Below are 15,087 nucleotides of genomic sequence, written 5' to 3' on the forward strand. Positions count from 1 at the left end.
TACATACACTACACACACACATGCACACACACTCACACATACACACCACACATACACACCATACACACATATACATGCACACACACTCACACACCACACGTACACACCACACACACATGCATACACACACACATATATATAGTATACCATACATATAACACACATACACACACACACACACACACACACACACACACACACACACACACAGATTTTAGGCAACTAATGACTCCTGGAGGAAGAAAAATGCCAGGGATGAGCTCCTAATTGGTTCTCCAAAGCAGAGCAATCATCTCTAAGAAAGCAAAGAAACAAAAATCGAACTCATAAGGACATACAGAGATATATAGAGAGACAGAGATAGAGATCCTCCTGTAGGTCACAGAGGTCACAGCCAGCAAAGACTGATGATGACCTTTCCCCCCAGCAGCCTACAGAGCCCCTTTGGTACTTTGAGAGCTGTCGAGCAGGGAAGGAACTTCCTGTAAGAACCAACTTGATTTCTCCACACACTCTGCAAGCAAAGTGTGTAGTCTCCTCAACAACAGGGCTTTATAATCAAGTACTGGTGGGCAACCCCGAGCAATGGCCATAGTTGGTACGAACAACTTGAGAGGCAGTATGCGACACAGAGCACTGGGATTTTTACTTGGCAATTTATGGCTCTGGGGATGGACATAAACCCCTGTGTAGAATAAGTCCTATTAAACTCTTTTATATGAGCACACATACACACACACACACACACACACACACACACACACACACACACACACATACACAATTTAATAGGTGCCAGTTGAAACTAAGTGGTGGGGCCTAGCTGGAGGAACTAGGTCACTAGAAGCATTCCCTGAAAGGAAACAGTTTATCCAGCTTCTTCCTAGTCTCCTCGCTCCCTCCCTCCCTCCCTCCCTCCCTTCCTCCCTCCCTCCCTCCCTCCCTCCCTTCCTCCCTCCCTCCCTCCCTCCCTCCCTCCCTCCCTTCCTCCCTCCCTCCCTCCATCTCTCTCTCCCTCCCTCTTTTCCTCTCTCTGTCTCTCTCTGTCTCTCTCTCTCTCTGTCTCTCTCTGTCTCTGTCTCTCTGTCTCTCTGTCTGTCTGTCTCTCTCTCTCTCTCTCTCTCTCTCTCTCTCTGTCTCCCCCTCTCTCCCCCTCTCTCTCTCCTCTCTGTGTATGTGTGTCTCCTCTCTCCTCTCTCCTTCTTTCTACTCGCCTCTTCCTTAGAGGCTGCCACAAGGTGAACAGCTTTCCCTCCTGTGTGTTGTTTCTTGTTTGCCAGAGGCAAAGCCCTGGAAGGACCCAAATTCTTAGTCTCGCTCTCTCAGGTTTCTGTCTGCCATGAAAGATGAACAGCCTCTGCCTCGTGCTCCCAACACAGTGATGTTCTGATACCTCAGACTCTAAAGCAATAGACCCAGCTGATCTTGGATGGAAGCCTCAGGAGCAGTGAGACAAAATAAGTCTTTTGTCCTCTACCAGCTGTGTCAAGCGCTTGGCCATCCCATCAGAAGAAGTGACTAACGTCAATAGTAACAGCCACGCCGTTGTTGCCTAAGATTTACTGTTTGCTGAGTCCTGGGCTAAGGGCTACGTACCTATTCACACAGATAATTCTCCCAATAAACTGTTCACATTTTGCAGTGGTGGGGAAACTGAGTCTTGGGGAGGTAGGTAGCTTGTCTAGGCCTATGGAACTGGGATATGGGTGAGTGGAGAAAGAAGCCTCATCACTGGTACCTGCCTCAGAGCCTGACTGGAAGCCCAAGTCAGGCTGAGAACTCCAGAAGCAGCAGAGCTGAGAACTCACCAGAGATGGGGAATGAACCGGAAAACCGTATCAGTCTCCTCATGAATTCTGCTTCGCTAACCAAGAACCAGTCCAGACAGGGCTGTCTTCATGGCCTGCCAGTGTCTGAGTCTCACAAGCCTCGCACTTGAGTTAAGGCTCTGTTGTGGCCATCTTGAAATCTCAATACTTTGACCTTTATTTTAAGCTCGAGCTCTATACAAGTGAACCTGGTGGGACACAGCACACATGCATGATTAGGGGAGGTTCATACTTGGCGCATGTCTGTGTGTGCCAAGCTCACGACGGCACATGGACACAAAATGCTAGGGGACACAAGATGTGTGACCTCAGTGACCTCCTGGCCTGGATGGCTAAATGGGATAGGGAAGAGGTGACGTGATGACAGTAAAAGTCTGTGCTTTCAAGACAGATATTGCTTGGGACCCACTAAAGAGACAAAGGCATCTCAAGAAACACCAATAGCTGAAGTTCAGCTTGCTTGTACTGGGCTGTGTGCTGGGCATCTAGGGACGGTGCACCATGACATAGCAAGAAAGACAAAATTTGGGCAGCTTGTAATTCATTTCCCTGTGGTCACATCAGGAAGTGGACAGAACCTGAGCCACAAAATGTTTGCCTTTGTTTTGTAGCGCATTTCCACCGTTTTGAGAACAATACACTTGTCACAGCTGTGAAGTGCTTGACTTAAGTGACTTTACAGACAAAGTAGCTGAGCCCATACTTACTCTCAATATTAAAACTGCCATTGTGCAATATAGTATAAAGGTGAATAACAAAATTAATACTAGCAGTTTAACAGTTTTACTTTTTGTTACCTCGGCAACATTAAACAGCAAGTAAAAACGCTAGGATAGTGAAGAGATTGGTCCTGGAAAGGAGAAACCAGCTTTCTGCTCCATAGTTGTCATGTTGTTTTCCTGGAGTTTTAAAAGGGACCCTGCACTTGCAGAGAGCGGAGCCGGGCGTGGTGGCACACACCTTTAATCCCAGCACTCGGGAGGCAGAGGCAGGTGGATCGCTGTGAGTTCCAGGCTAGCCTGGTCTACAAAGCGAGTCTAGGACTGCCAAAATAACATAGAGAAACCCTGTTTGAAGGGGGGAGGGCGGAGAAAAGCATGCATCATGGTTTCTTAGTCAGTGTTCTGTGGCTGTGAAGAGACACCATGACCACAGCCACTCCTGTAAGGAAAACATTTAATGGGCACTGACTTACAGTTCAGAGGTTTAGTCCATTGTCAGTATGGTGAGAAACATAGTGGCATGCAGGCAGACATGGTGCTGGGGAAGGAGCTGAGAGTTCTACGTTCAGATCCACAGGCAGCAGGAAGACATCATGAGCCACTGGACCTTGATTAGGCTTTTGAAACCTCAAAGCCCACCCCCACCCCCAGTGACACCCTTCCTCCAACAGGACCACACCTCTTAATGGCACCACTCTCTGAGGACTCAGAATTCAAATCTATGAGCTTTATAGGATCCATTCTTGTTCAAGCCCCTGCACATGAAGTGACTATAGTCCGTGGTCCTCTGTTCTTTAAATGTCCCTGAACTCGATTCTTCATCTGTAACATCAGCATGTACCTTTGGACGCTATGGCAGGACCCAATGTATCAGTATGTTTAGGTCAATGTATGGTACATGGTATTCAATGGAAGAAGTATTCAATACCATGCTGGCTAGTTTTATGTCAGCTTGACACAAGCTGGAGTCATCTGTGGGGGAAAGAAAATGCCTCCCTATGATCAGGCTATAGGCAAGTCAGCAGGGCATTTTCTTAATTAGTGACTGATTGAAGACGGGCCAATCATTATGGGTAGTGGCCACCCTGGGTTGGTGGTCCTGGGTTCTGTAATAAAGAAGACTGGACAAGCCATGAAGAGCAAGTCACTAAGCAACAATCCTCTATGGCCTCTGCATCAGCTCCTGCCATCATGTTCCTGCCTTGACTTCCTTCTCTGATTTCCCTCTGCCATGGATTGCTATTTGGAAGCGTATGTGTAATAATATCTACCTTCCCCAAGTTGCTATGGGTCATGTGTTTCATCACAGCAATAGTAACCGTAGTAATAGTAACTATTATGCCTTCCAAGGCTTTGGGAAGAACTAAGAAATGAGTTCTTGCTAAGTGCTTACCATGCTGCCTGCCTCTTAGAACGTGCTCAGTGAGTATTAGCTATGTGGTGCTTTATGTAGGGTGCACTATTGACGTTCCATAGGTCCAAATGATGGAATCAATCCACTGAGACCTCAAATTCAGAGTCTCAGTATGACCCACTTGTAATCAAAGGATCTGTTGCCTCCAGAAAACTAATCTGCACTGAGTTGGTGGACACCACAGCAGCTTCCTCCAGGCTGATGGTCTGGCCAGTGTCGTTATATTTACCCTTCCAGTCTTGATAGAGAAATGCGTTTTACACAGGAGGCTGGGTAACTGTTAATTCTTATGTCATTTAGAGCTCCAAGAGAAACTTCTGGAATGCTAACAGGGACAGCTTCAAGACCATATGCTCTTGCATTAGTGGTCAGAGTGTATGCCAACTCCGATTTTGTAGTATCGATTCTCAAGAGATCAGGCCATTTGGCTCAATGTCCACGGTGGACCCCAGATAGAAGACCATCAGATGCTGATAGCCTGACCTATTCTTTTAGAACTGTTCTATCTGCCATCTTATAGAATGTAATGTTTGCCCCTGAACCTGGCAGGAAACTAAAGCTTCAGTACCCCAAAGAGGATTAGAGTGTAAACACCCCTCAAAAAGTTACCTGGTCTCCTCCTCCTCCTCCTCCTCCTCCTCCTCCTCCTCCTCCTCCTCCTCCTCTTCCTCCTGCTCCTCCTCCTAAGAGAGGTTTGATTAAAGGGGAAACTACTCAATCTTTTACCAGCTCTGCTTTGAGACTGAGAGAGAGATTGACACCTGCTCTGAAGGATGACCCCTCCCCCCCACACACCGACGAACAGTGCTGCATCAGCACACTCCAAAAACTTCTAGTCATTTCCTCAAGATCGATGGTAAGTGGAAAGTAAAGGTTTAACAATAATTAAGAATGTTTTATATATAGGGAGGTTCATTTAGACTAAAACATTATTGATGTCCCATAAATTAATACGGAGTGTCGTCTTCTATGAACTGATATTTCATGTGCCACCTCTCTTTATGTAGTTAACCACATGTTTAACTCATGTACTGCTGATGTGGAAGGTTAGCTCATCTCTTTAGGGTCGTTTGTAAGTACCTGATTTCAACGATCCTTGAGAATTTCAATAGCTTTTAAACCTAATGGACCCACCGTGCCTCTTCATACTTACAAGATACAGAATATTTAAAAGGTGGTAAGTTACTCGGAACCTCCTTTGAATCAGGGCTATTATTCACGGGGTTGGGGAATATAAACTCCCCCTCCCCAATGTCTTCCTCAAGCCTGCTTTTAGAATCTTCTATCTACAGCTTTCCCAACCGTGCCCTCACTTGACCCAGAGACTACAGTGTAAACAGCATATGAGGTTGCTGTGCAGTTTAGCAAAACCATTTATTTTCTGAACTGCTGCGGCTGTTTAATGCCATGGCGAAGTCTGAGGGGGAGGAAAACCCAGTGTTATTTATGACAACAGCTCTGGGTCCTATCTGTTGTCTATATTTTATCTCTTTGAATCCCAACAACTCTGGGTGAAAGGTGCCATCTTCCTTGTTGTATTAAGGTCAGAACGGAAGTTCCGAGAAGCTAAGTCACTTGATGGGAGCCAGTAAGTAAGGCAGCCGTGGCTCCAAACCTTATCCTGATCCGGAACCCCCATTGTCCATCAACCTGCCATGATTCTTATTTCAAGGCATTGCCCCTTGCTGCTGGCCCTCCTGCCAAGTGACGTTTCTTTTGTAGCCATAAGAACCCTCAATGGTGGGAAGATGCTCCTTGTGGTAATTTCCTATCAACCATTTCCCAGCAGTTGGATACCTTAGTCGGCTGATTCCCCTGTCCATTCAGGGAGGAGTAGACCTGTTGAGTGAAACACACAAGATCCTACAGAGCAAGATCCTGGCCATCCTAGGTGACCCAGGCACAATACTACTTACTATGGTCTATTTCTTATGGGAGTGGGATGGCCATGTCCCGACCTCCTCAAGACCCCTGGAGAAGACAAAAGCAGAGGAGGTGAAGTGCCTAGGGTGGAGCCTCGAAGGACAGACACATGCAACCCTGTCGTCTCATCGCCAGGCAGCTAGAATCCGAAGACCCCACTTATCTCCCTCATGGTGATAGGCACTCATCAGAGCTACCCAAAGGTTAGCTACCCAAATGAAGTTATTTACATAAGGTTTTGGGGAAATGCAAGGACCTGCTCTATCCCTCCGTGATGGTTAGTTAATCTCAACACAACTAGACTCATCTGGGGGAAGAGTAAGCCTCAATTGAGGAACTGTCTTCATCAGACTGACCTGGGAGCACGTCTGTAGGGGCATTTTCTTAATTGCTAATCGATGTAAAAGACTCAGCCCTCTGTGCACAAAGCCATGCCTAGGCAAGTGGGTATGGGCTGTGCAAGAAAAGTAGATGATTAACCTAGAGCAAGCCAGTAAGTAGCACTCCCCCATGGTCTCTTCCTCTTGAGTTCCAGCCCTGACTTCCTTCGTGATGGTCCATAAAGTGTGAAATGAAATAAACCCTTTCCTTTCCAAGTGGCTTTTGGTCATGGGGTTCCTCACAGCAGCGGAAAGCAAGCTAGTATATACTCCATTAGGCAAAAGGCCCTTTATGGTCCCTTTTATTCTTTAATGGACTCTTTCTATTGTTTCTACGGGTTGTAAAAGAAACGTGCTTTTAAAACCTCAAGCAACAAATAAATGTATAGAACAGAACATTAATTTCTCCCTATAGCCCCATATAGAACTACTATTAGCAGTTTGAAGAACACCCTTTCTGAAATACTACTGCACGTATAAATGCACATTACACTAGTGTAATTAAGCGACATAGTCTCTTCCCAAAGTGCCCTTTGCAGTCGACATTTTATTGTGGACATCTGCATGCAGAATACAAAAATATGACATCATGCATTCTCATGATTATATAAGTTTCCATTGTTTGGGTTTAATTGATTCATTATTAATGAATATTCATGTGATTTCCATTTCTTGATACTATAATTAGTGTCACAATGGGCAACTGTTCAAGGGCTTATACATAAGAAATGTGACTACTTTTCACAGAAATAATGTTATAGCTGGACCACAGGCACACGAGCTGCTTTCAGCTCCAGAGGGCTTGACATTGTTTTCTGGATTCAGGATGATGAAGAAGCAATATGCACTCAGTAAAAACCAAAATTGCAGTTCTGATATTTTACTGGGCGAGTAAGTCATTACTTCCGGGTGACGTCAGGATCACAAGCACATAATCAGCCACTCCTCTGCCATCCTGTCACTAAGCTGGGGGTGGTCCACAGGCTAATTACTTAAGTGCATTTCTACTTGCAATATTGTTTCACTTACAGTGGCTTGCTGGGACAGACTCTCATCCTGAATCAAGGAACGCTCGGATCTTAGGTGCTGCTGCCCTACTGCAGGACTGCTCTCCTGAGTGACAAGCCAAATTGACTCCTCCTGCCACACCCTCTCTCCAACTAGAGGCTTTGTCAATCAGTCATGCTGCTCAAATAATTTCTTCTTGGTGTGAATTGCCCCATCTTACTGATTGCTAGCTGCACTAATCATCTTTTTTTTTTTTTTTGCACACGTTCACTCCATCTTCTTCTTCTTTGTTTTCTTCTTTTGTGTGTTTACTTTGGAAGTAGTCTTTCTACATTAAAGGTATGAAGGATTTTTTTTTTATCATGTAGTCATTTCATTACTTTTTCCTGTGTACCTTTTAGTCTGTCTGGCTGTCCCTTTCTTCTGCTCTGAGGCTTGTGTCTACAGATAGTAACAGAGAGGGTAGGTATAGCGAGGATGGAAGACAGTTCACTGTGTGATCTCAGCAAAAAGGATAGTCAGTCATATGACTTTAATTTTAAGGGGAAAAAAGTATCAATGTTAGGGTTTTTTTTTTTAAGTAAAGCTTGCACAGTGGCAAGCCCAGAGTATTAGGTAATATAACATAATCTATTTTCCCATGTTGGCTATGAAAAGAGCAGTGAATGGCTTTTAACCTCAAAGTCCATGATGGTCCCATGGATTGGGATAAAAAGGCTTGGAGCTGAAGAGATGGCTCAGTAGTTAAGAGCAGATGCTGCTCTTGCAGAGGACCCAGATTCAGTCCCCAGCACCCACACATCAGTTCCCAGCCTTCTGTCTCCATTTCCAGTCAATCTAATGTCCTCTCCTGGCCTCTCTGGGATCCAGGCACAGAGGCAGTGTAATATATACATGCCGACAAACACTCATATAAAATAAGATAAATCTTCAAAACAACAACAAAAATTTCGTGTTTTAGAAACTGATTCATAAAAAAAAAAGAAACTGATTCATCATCTCAACACACATACACACTCATGCATGCACGTGTACACACATGCACACACACACACACATACACACACACACACACACACACACACACGCATGCACGTGCACACACACACACACATACACACACACATGCTGTGCACACACATGCATACACACACATACACACACACATACATGCTGTGCACACACATGCATACACACACACACACACACACACACACACACACACTTCAGCTCACTTATCGGTGGTGTGGTCTGGGTGTCATAGTGATCAGGGCAGGCTGTTGCTGCAGTGGCCTATGAGTGTGAAGTCTGTGATTCGGGATTCATGTGCAGACAAGACTTCTGATTGTAGATTTAACACAGAGATCACTAATTTAGGACTCACTTATGCAATGACTTTTTTTTAAAAAAATCTGTTTGAAACCTCTGTAAAAGCATCACTCTTAAAAGAAGACACCAGTGATTCACTAACCCAAATAAAATGGCTCAAAGGTAGCTGTGACCTGTATGTTCTCCCGGAGGCAAGGCCTCCATGTCTCGTTCTGGACGGAGAAGGACAGGCAGAGTGCTCCAGGGACCGTTCCAGAGCTGGGCAGATGGAACTCTCCTATCTCTTTATCTTGTTATGTAGCCCCCCACCCAGTGCCTATTTTAGTTGTGCCAAATAGATCTTTCTAGAATGTAGCTGCCATCACCCGCTCCACCGTCAAGGGGAGAACTGCCTCCTTGGAGAGAAACTCCACTCTGTAAATCATCCCCTGTTTACACCACCGAGGGATGTTACACACCCACACATGTGGGACCTAAACCACAGCACTGGCCAGCATTCCAGCCCTCACGTCGGCATCTCTCGTCTATGCTTCCAACTTACCACACTGCTGTTCTAGGATAAACTCTTCCAGAGAAATTAGATTCCGTGTATCGTTTAACCCCTCTGTTCCTCGCCACAATAAGAAAGCTTTAGGAAATATTTGTTCTGTGGATTCTTGTGACATTTAAAATGTTTTATAAAGTAATACATATCTGTGAAGACCATGAGGTTCCCCCCCTCCCCTGCCTTGGTGAAATGAATAAAGACTAAACAACACAGGATATAAAGGCAATGGGTCGGGGAGAGAAAGATGGACTAAGATAAAGACAAAGAATACAGAACTGATGATTTCATTCCTACAAACTTACCTGTTATTCCTTAGCTTGCCAAGATAAGAAAAATTAATAGCATCTAAGAGTTACAGTCCTGTTTTTAAAATTAAAAGAAATTGCAATTAAAATGATTAAACTAGGTAAAACAGACACAGGAAACATACAGAAAAAAATATATTTCCTGAGCACTAAGCCTCTGATCCCATTAAGCACTTAAATAATATCTTCCTGACATCATGACTATATAAATAACATGCTACCTTCATATGTATGACACCAAGAGATTGTATTACTAGTTTATGAAATAATATGTTTAATTTGCAATTTTTAAATGACACTGATAGAGATTAGGATATGTTATAGAATTAGATACTTATGTCACACCAGGCAGTCTTGTATTTCATTATAAACATCCTCAACAGGTTCAATAATATACATAAAACATAATAAAAGATAGTGCATATTATAACAATAAAAGCATATGTTTCCTGTCCCAAAAAGGAAAGAAAAGTGTAAAGAAATTCTATCCTTCTTTTATGATCTCTATCTCTTGGGCACAGTGGCATGTAGCTATAAGTGTTTGTATTTTTGATTAAAAGAAAATAAGTGTAGAATCATGTTTGCTACAACCTGATGCCAAAACCCCATGTCTACAGCCCATCATGAAAACATGACAGTGTATGGCTACAGAGGAAGAAAAGCCCGTTGCCATGTTCCTTTGCAAAGCTTTCTGGAGCCGGGGGAGGGGGGTGGGGTGGGGGAGTGGGGAGGTGGGGGGGAGGTGGGCTGGAGGGCGTTTGGCAACCCTGATGTTTCTAGGTTATTTGTGGAGTAACCAGTCTAATTGAGCTGATGATGCCTGTGTCTGCATTGCACTTCTGACTTAGATCGTTATTTCTGCAGTTGGCACCAATTTGTGCTATGTGGCAAGGGACTGGCGTGCCTTCAGCAAGCCTAAATTCCAGGGTCCAGCCCACCCTATCTTTTCCTTTGCCAATCTGATTTCTGAGGAATTTGCCTAGAGTTGTTGCAAGGAGAAAGAAAAAAAAAAAAAAAAAAAAAAAAAAACAAGGGAAAGGAATTCCTCCTGCCCCCACTTTGCAAACATTTCACAGAATACCTTCTTTAGGTTGGGATTCTTGGCCCTACTAAGGTAATAGGACTGTTTACCTTTAGTAAAGTGCAGGCCTCTTTGGGATGTTCTCGGTAACTGGAGCATGTCCCCACGGCATGTAAAATACAATGCAAGCCAACCTGTTGCAACGTGGAGAAGAGCGCATGTCAGATATTTGCTACCCAACCTAGCCTGTTGGAAAAAGAAAGGAGGGGTGAGGGGAACTTGGGCTAACACCAGCCTTGTCCTGACATGCACCAAGACTGGAGCATGAAGGGAAATTGGAAACAGAATCATCACCGGGAAGGCAGGGAGGAGGCAGGGCCTCTCTTTCTTCCTTAGCTTTGTTCCTGACAAATGTTCATCATCGCGCACTCTAAATCATGTCACTGGAGAGAAGTCTGTATAAAGGCGAAGTTCATATCGCGGAGCCGGCACAGGAGTAAACTGCCCTTGACCGCTGGTGGGAGGGGCTCTCTCCAGCCCAGAGACGGGCCCACTGACTCTTAGGTGCACACCGCAGGCTAGCCGCGGCCGAATCTGAAACTGTAAAGGAATCCACAAATCTCACCCCGAAAGCTCCATGTTTAAATGAGGACCCTGGTCTAGGCTCTTTCCTAGGAAAAACGTAGGTGTTATTCTTAGTGAGTTTCATCTGCAGACTTTCTAATGTTTTCCTTCCTTCTCCAGGGAGGTGCCTGAGGCTCTTTTCCCCTTCCAGGAGGACAGAGAAGCCCTTCTCTTCCAACCAGAATGGAACATAAGTTTTATGAATTCTTGCAAACCCATGGAAGGCACTCCAGTACAAAGAAGGCGTACAAGCAACCAAGCGATAAAGTAAAACAGAAAACCTGTAGTCACTTTATTATAATCCTTCTTTAAAAAAAAAAAAAAAAAAAAAAGAAAGGTCAGTAAAGCACAAGGGCTAGGAAATGACTTTCCAAGTGGGCTTTTGAGCGACGTGACTTCAGATGAAACAACCCAGACCCTACGAATCAAGAGACAAGCACGTTGCTGAATTAAAACAAGCACAGCATTGAACGTGAGCTCTCTCTTAAGGAGAGTCTAAAAAGATAAGAACGTCTTCAGTATCTGTGGCCCTCCACAGGATGGCGTTGTCTGAAGCCCAGAACTGGTGTAGCTACTGAGCTCTGCTTGCTCTGTTCCTTCACTTTTAATCTACACAAGTCTTTAGGTTGAAATGGATTGGGGGGGGGGGGAGGAAATGGATCTTTGCTCCTTTTAGCCACTTATCAGTCCCTGTTTTTTAATAGGTATATTCGGACAACATATTTAAGGTGATGGTTGCTATAATTGTACTAATGTCACCTCAGTAACTGTTTTAAAGTCATTGTTTTTGCTCTTTGCTTTTTGTTTTCTTTGACTCGCTCATCTTCTGCCTTCCTTTCTTCTGCTGGAGCATTTAATATGGTAGATTTTTTTCTTTTAACAAATAAATTATACTTCTTTGAAAGAACTATTTAGTGGTTGCCTTAGAGCCCATATTATAGATTTATGAGGACTCCACCTTAACACTTTGCCCATTTCAAAAGGATCCCAGGTGCTCATAAAAGAATGTCAGTTCTGATTCATTGCTGCCCACCACGACTTTGAACAAACTCTTATCTGTTTTAGATAGCCATTACGTTTCAGCTGTGATGAGGACGAGGCCGTGCCGGACCAAAAACAAATTTCAGCCTTCACTTCCACCACAGTGAGACTAAGGGGCAACTCAGAACATGTAAATAACAGCTACCAGAATCCATGGTCGATTACTGGATTAGCAGAGTAACCGAACCGTTGGGAGGAGCGGGGCTAAGTGGAAAGGCAATGGAGAAGAGGAAGAGAAGAAAGGTGATTGATAGTTGAAAGCTTAAGTTCATGCTGCTTTATGAAATGCAGGATCTGAGGAAATGGTGGCTCTAAGGTGACAGCCTGACACAAGAGAAACGCTATAACCTCCTTGGCTAACAGAACACGGTTCTGCTTTGGGGGTGAGATGGCTTTCACTGAGAAAGGCACGATCCTGGACAAGGAAGTCCTGAAGTGGCTTTAAACTCAACCTCACGGAGGCTGATGTGCAACATGTAATAGACCCGGGCTGAGGTGTCCTGCGCGCACAACACATCTCCTCGGCCTGTACACTCTCCATTTCCTGTAAAAAAAAAAAACTATGAAGATTTGACTGGATAAAGTACAGGAACATCTTATACTAAAATTCTATAAAACTTCTTCACCAAAATCTACCCTTCGTGAGTCTGAGATTGTCTTGGAAATATTGCTCGGTCAACAGTGGAGGGCAAAGGTGAATTAGAAAGAGCTGAGAGTGAAACTCTAAAGAGAACTATTGTGCCACCTGGGAGGTATAATGTCACAAGAACCTGGGCTGTGAGAAGCAAGGCCATTGCCTGCCAAAGGCACTTCCACCCGCGGAGACTGACAAACTGAGGAAGCCTAGCACTGAATCCCAGAAGTCGGGGTATTTTGCCTGCTCTGACCAAGAAGGACAAAACAAAAAACAAAAAACAAAAAACACCGAGAAGGGCTCACTGGCATTCCTAGAACAACCTCATGAGGCCCTGGCCAGCAATGCAAAAGCAACTCGGAAGCAAGTCCAAGGTCCAAGACAACCGCTCCATAGTACATGCAAGGCAAACAGCAGGAACATGGCGGCGAGAGACAGAGAGAGAAGGTTCGTTATTACAGATGAGTGTCCCAAAGGGAGCTTGAAGGGTGGCTGCCTTGCCTATCGGAACCCAGTAGGCCTGGCTCTACAGCAAAGGCTTCACTGAATAGCTCTTTCCTGTTGGCTTGACCTAGTCTCACTTTCCTCAAGCTATAATGATATTGAAAAGCACACGAGTATTTTTAATACTGATTTTAATTTGTTCACATGATTATTTTCCACTAGATGCATCCTATGGCACGAGATGGGTAGATTAGGAGCTACAAGTCAAGTCCAATGAACTGACCAGAGAGAAAAAGAAATTCAAACATTTGATAAATGTTTATTTGTGTCAGACACTGTGCTGGGCTCCTTAGATGAAAATCTCCTCTAAAGAGTGCTTGCTTTCTTTTTATAAATAAGGAAACAGTATGCTTTCTGGGAGATCACATACACTATACTTAATACAATCTGCAAGAGGCATGAAATCCACACAACAATACATGTGAAAATATAATACTAAATTTGAAATAGACTAAGAAGTGAGTGGATCCTACAAAGGCAGTTGTCTTAAGTATTTTTTAACTGTAAAGAAAACTTGCAACAAATGTATGTATAAAAGCAGTAAGACTCCGAGGGAGTTTTGTTTGCCCACTTTTAAAAAAATAGATCTCCAAATCAGCGTTATCAGTGAAGACTTTTAAAAAGTCAGTCAGCATAAAGCGCATGAGGCAGGAAGGGCTTGGCGTGTTGTCTCCAGGCCATCTTTCAAAGAGTTAAAAGCACATAAGGAAAGCCGAAAGCCTGAGTCCAAATCGCAAACTTGACTTGAACTCTGTTGTCAATTGCCAGGGAAAGCATTCCAGACTCCGAGAAACTGTTTGATTTTTTTTTCCCCCTTCCTAGCATCAAGAAAGTGCTGGAGGGCTCCGAGGGCTCCTGGCATGTAAATTGTAGCCATCAGGAGAAAACCCCACTGCACTATGAAGTGATGCTTTCATTTTCCAATATGGGCAGAGTCCGGTGGGATGGAGAACTCGGGCTTGAAATCAACCCAGTGACAGAGAGAATAAAGAGCCCTTTGCCAATCCCAAGATTAAAGGTAATCAAGGAAGAGGTGTCAGCCAGTTATCTGAAAGGATTTGTAATCGATAGATGAAGGCGTGGTAGAGCTGCCCAGAGGATAGCTTTCCTTTCTCTGCTGTTTTGGGCAAACAATCAGATTTCAGCAGCAGATTTCACTTCTGCCTTAGAAAGGTTATTAACAGTGTCCGTTCAAGAAGGGCAAAATGTTCTGTGCGCATTTGCCGGTAAGCATTAGAGTGGTATAGAATTATGTGTCGGTTTATAAATCGTGCTTTACAGTAGAATAAAGCGCCACCTCCCCCAAGCTTTCACACAACAGAGCAATTAATTAACTTATCTCCACGAACTCTGTTCTCACTGAAACTTATTAAAAGCCTGATTCATCAGCAAAGCCCCAGGCAACCATCAATTGCCTCATAATAATACAAAAGAAAAATAAGCTACGGTTCTGTTCTCACTTAATGCCCTAGGAAGTCCTCTTTGCCCTCTGTCTTTGTTCGAAAATATCTCTATTAAGAGTTAAAAAAAAAAAAAAAAGACCCTCCTTGACATGAAATATGTTATGGCAAGGAACTATGGGAGTAAATTACAGAGCCTCCAGGATACCAGATTAAGACGAGTTGCTGGACTTTCTCAAAGACACACAAATCATTCAACATGTGGCACAACGGGCATACAGTGTGTTATCGATGCCACGTTCCAAGCACCATTGTTAATACAGACCAGAAGAGGAATTGTTCATTAAATAATAAAAGGGGGAGGGAAGCAGAGCCAGCAGCTTTCTGTGTTAAATAAGCCAGCAGC

Source organism: Acomys minous (genome assembly GCF_964271855.1).
Source record: "Acomys minous genome assembly, chromosome: 6".
Taxonomy (NCBI): Eukaryota; Metazoa; Chordata; class Mammalia; order Rodentia; family Muridae; genus Acomys; species Acomys minous.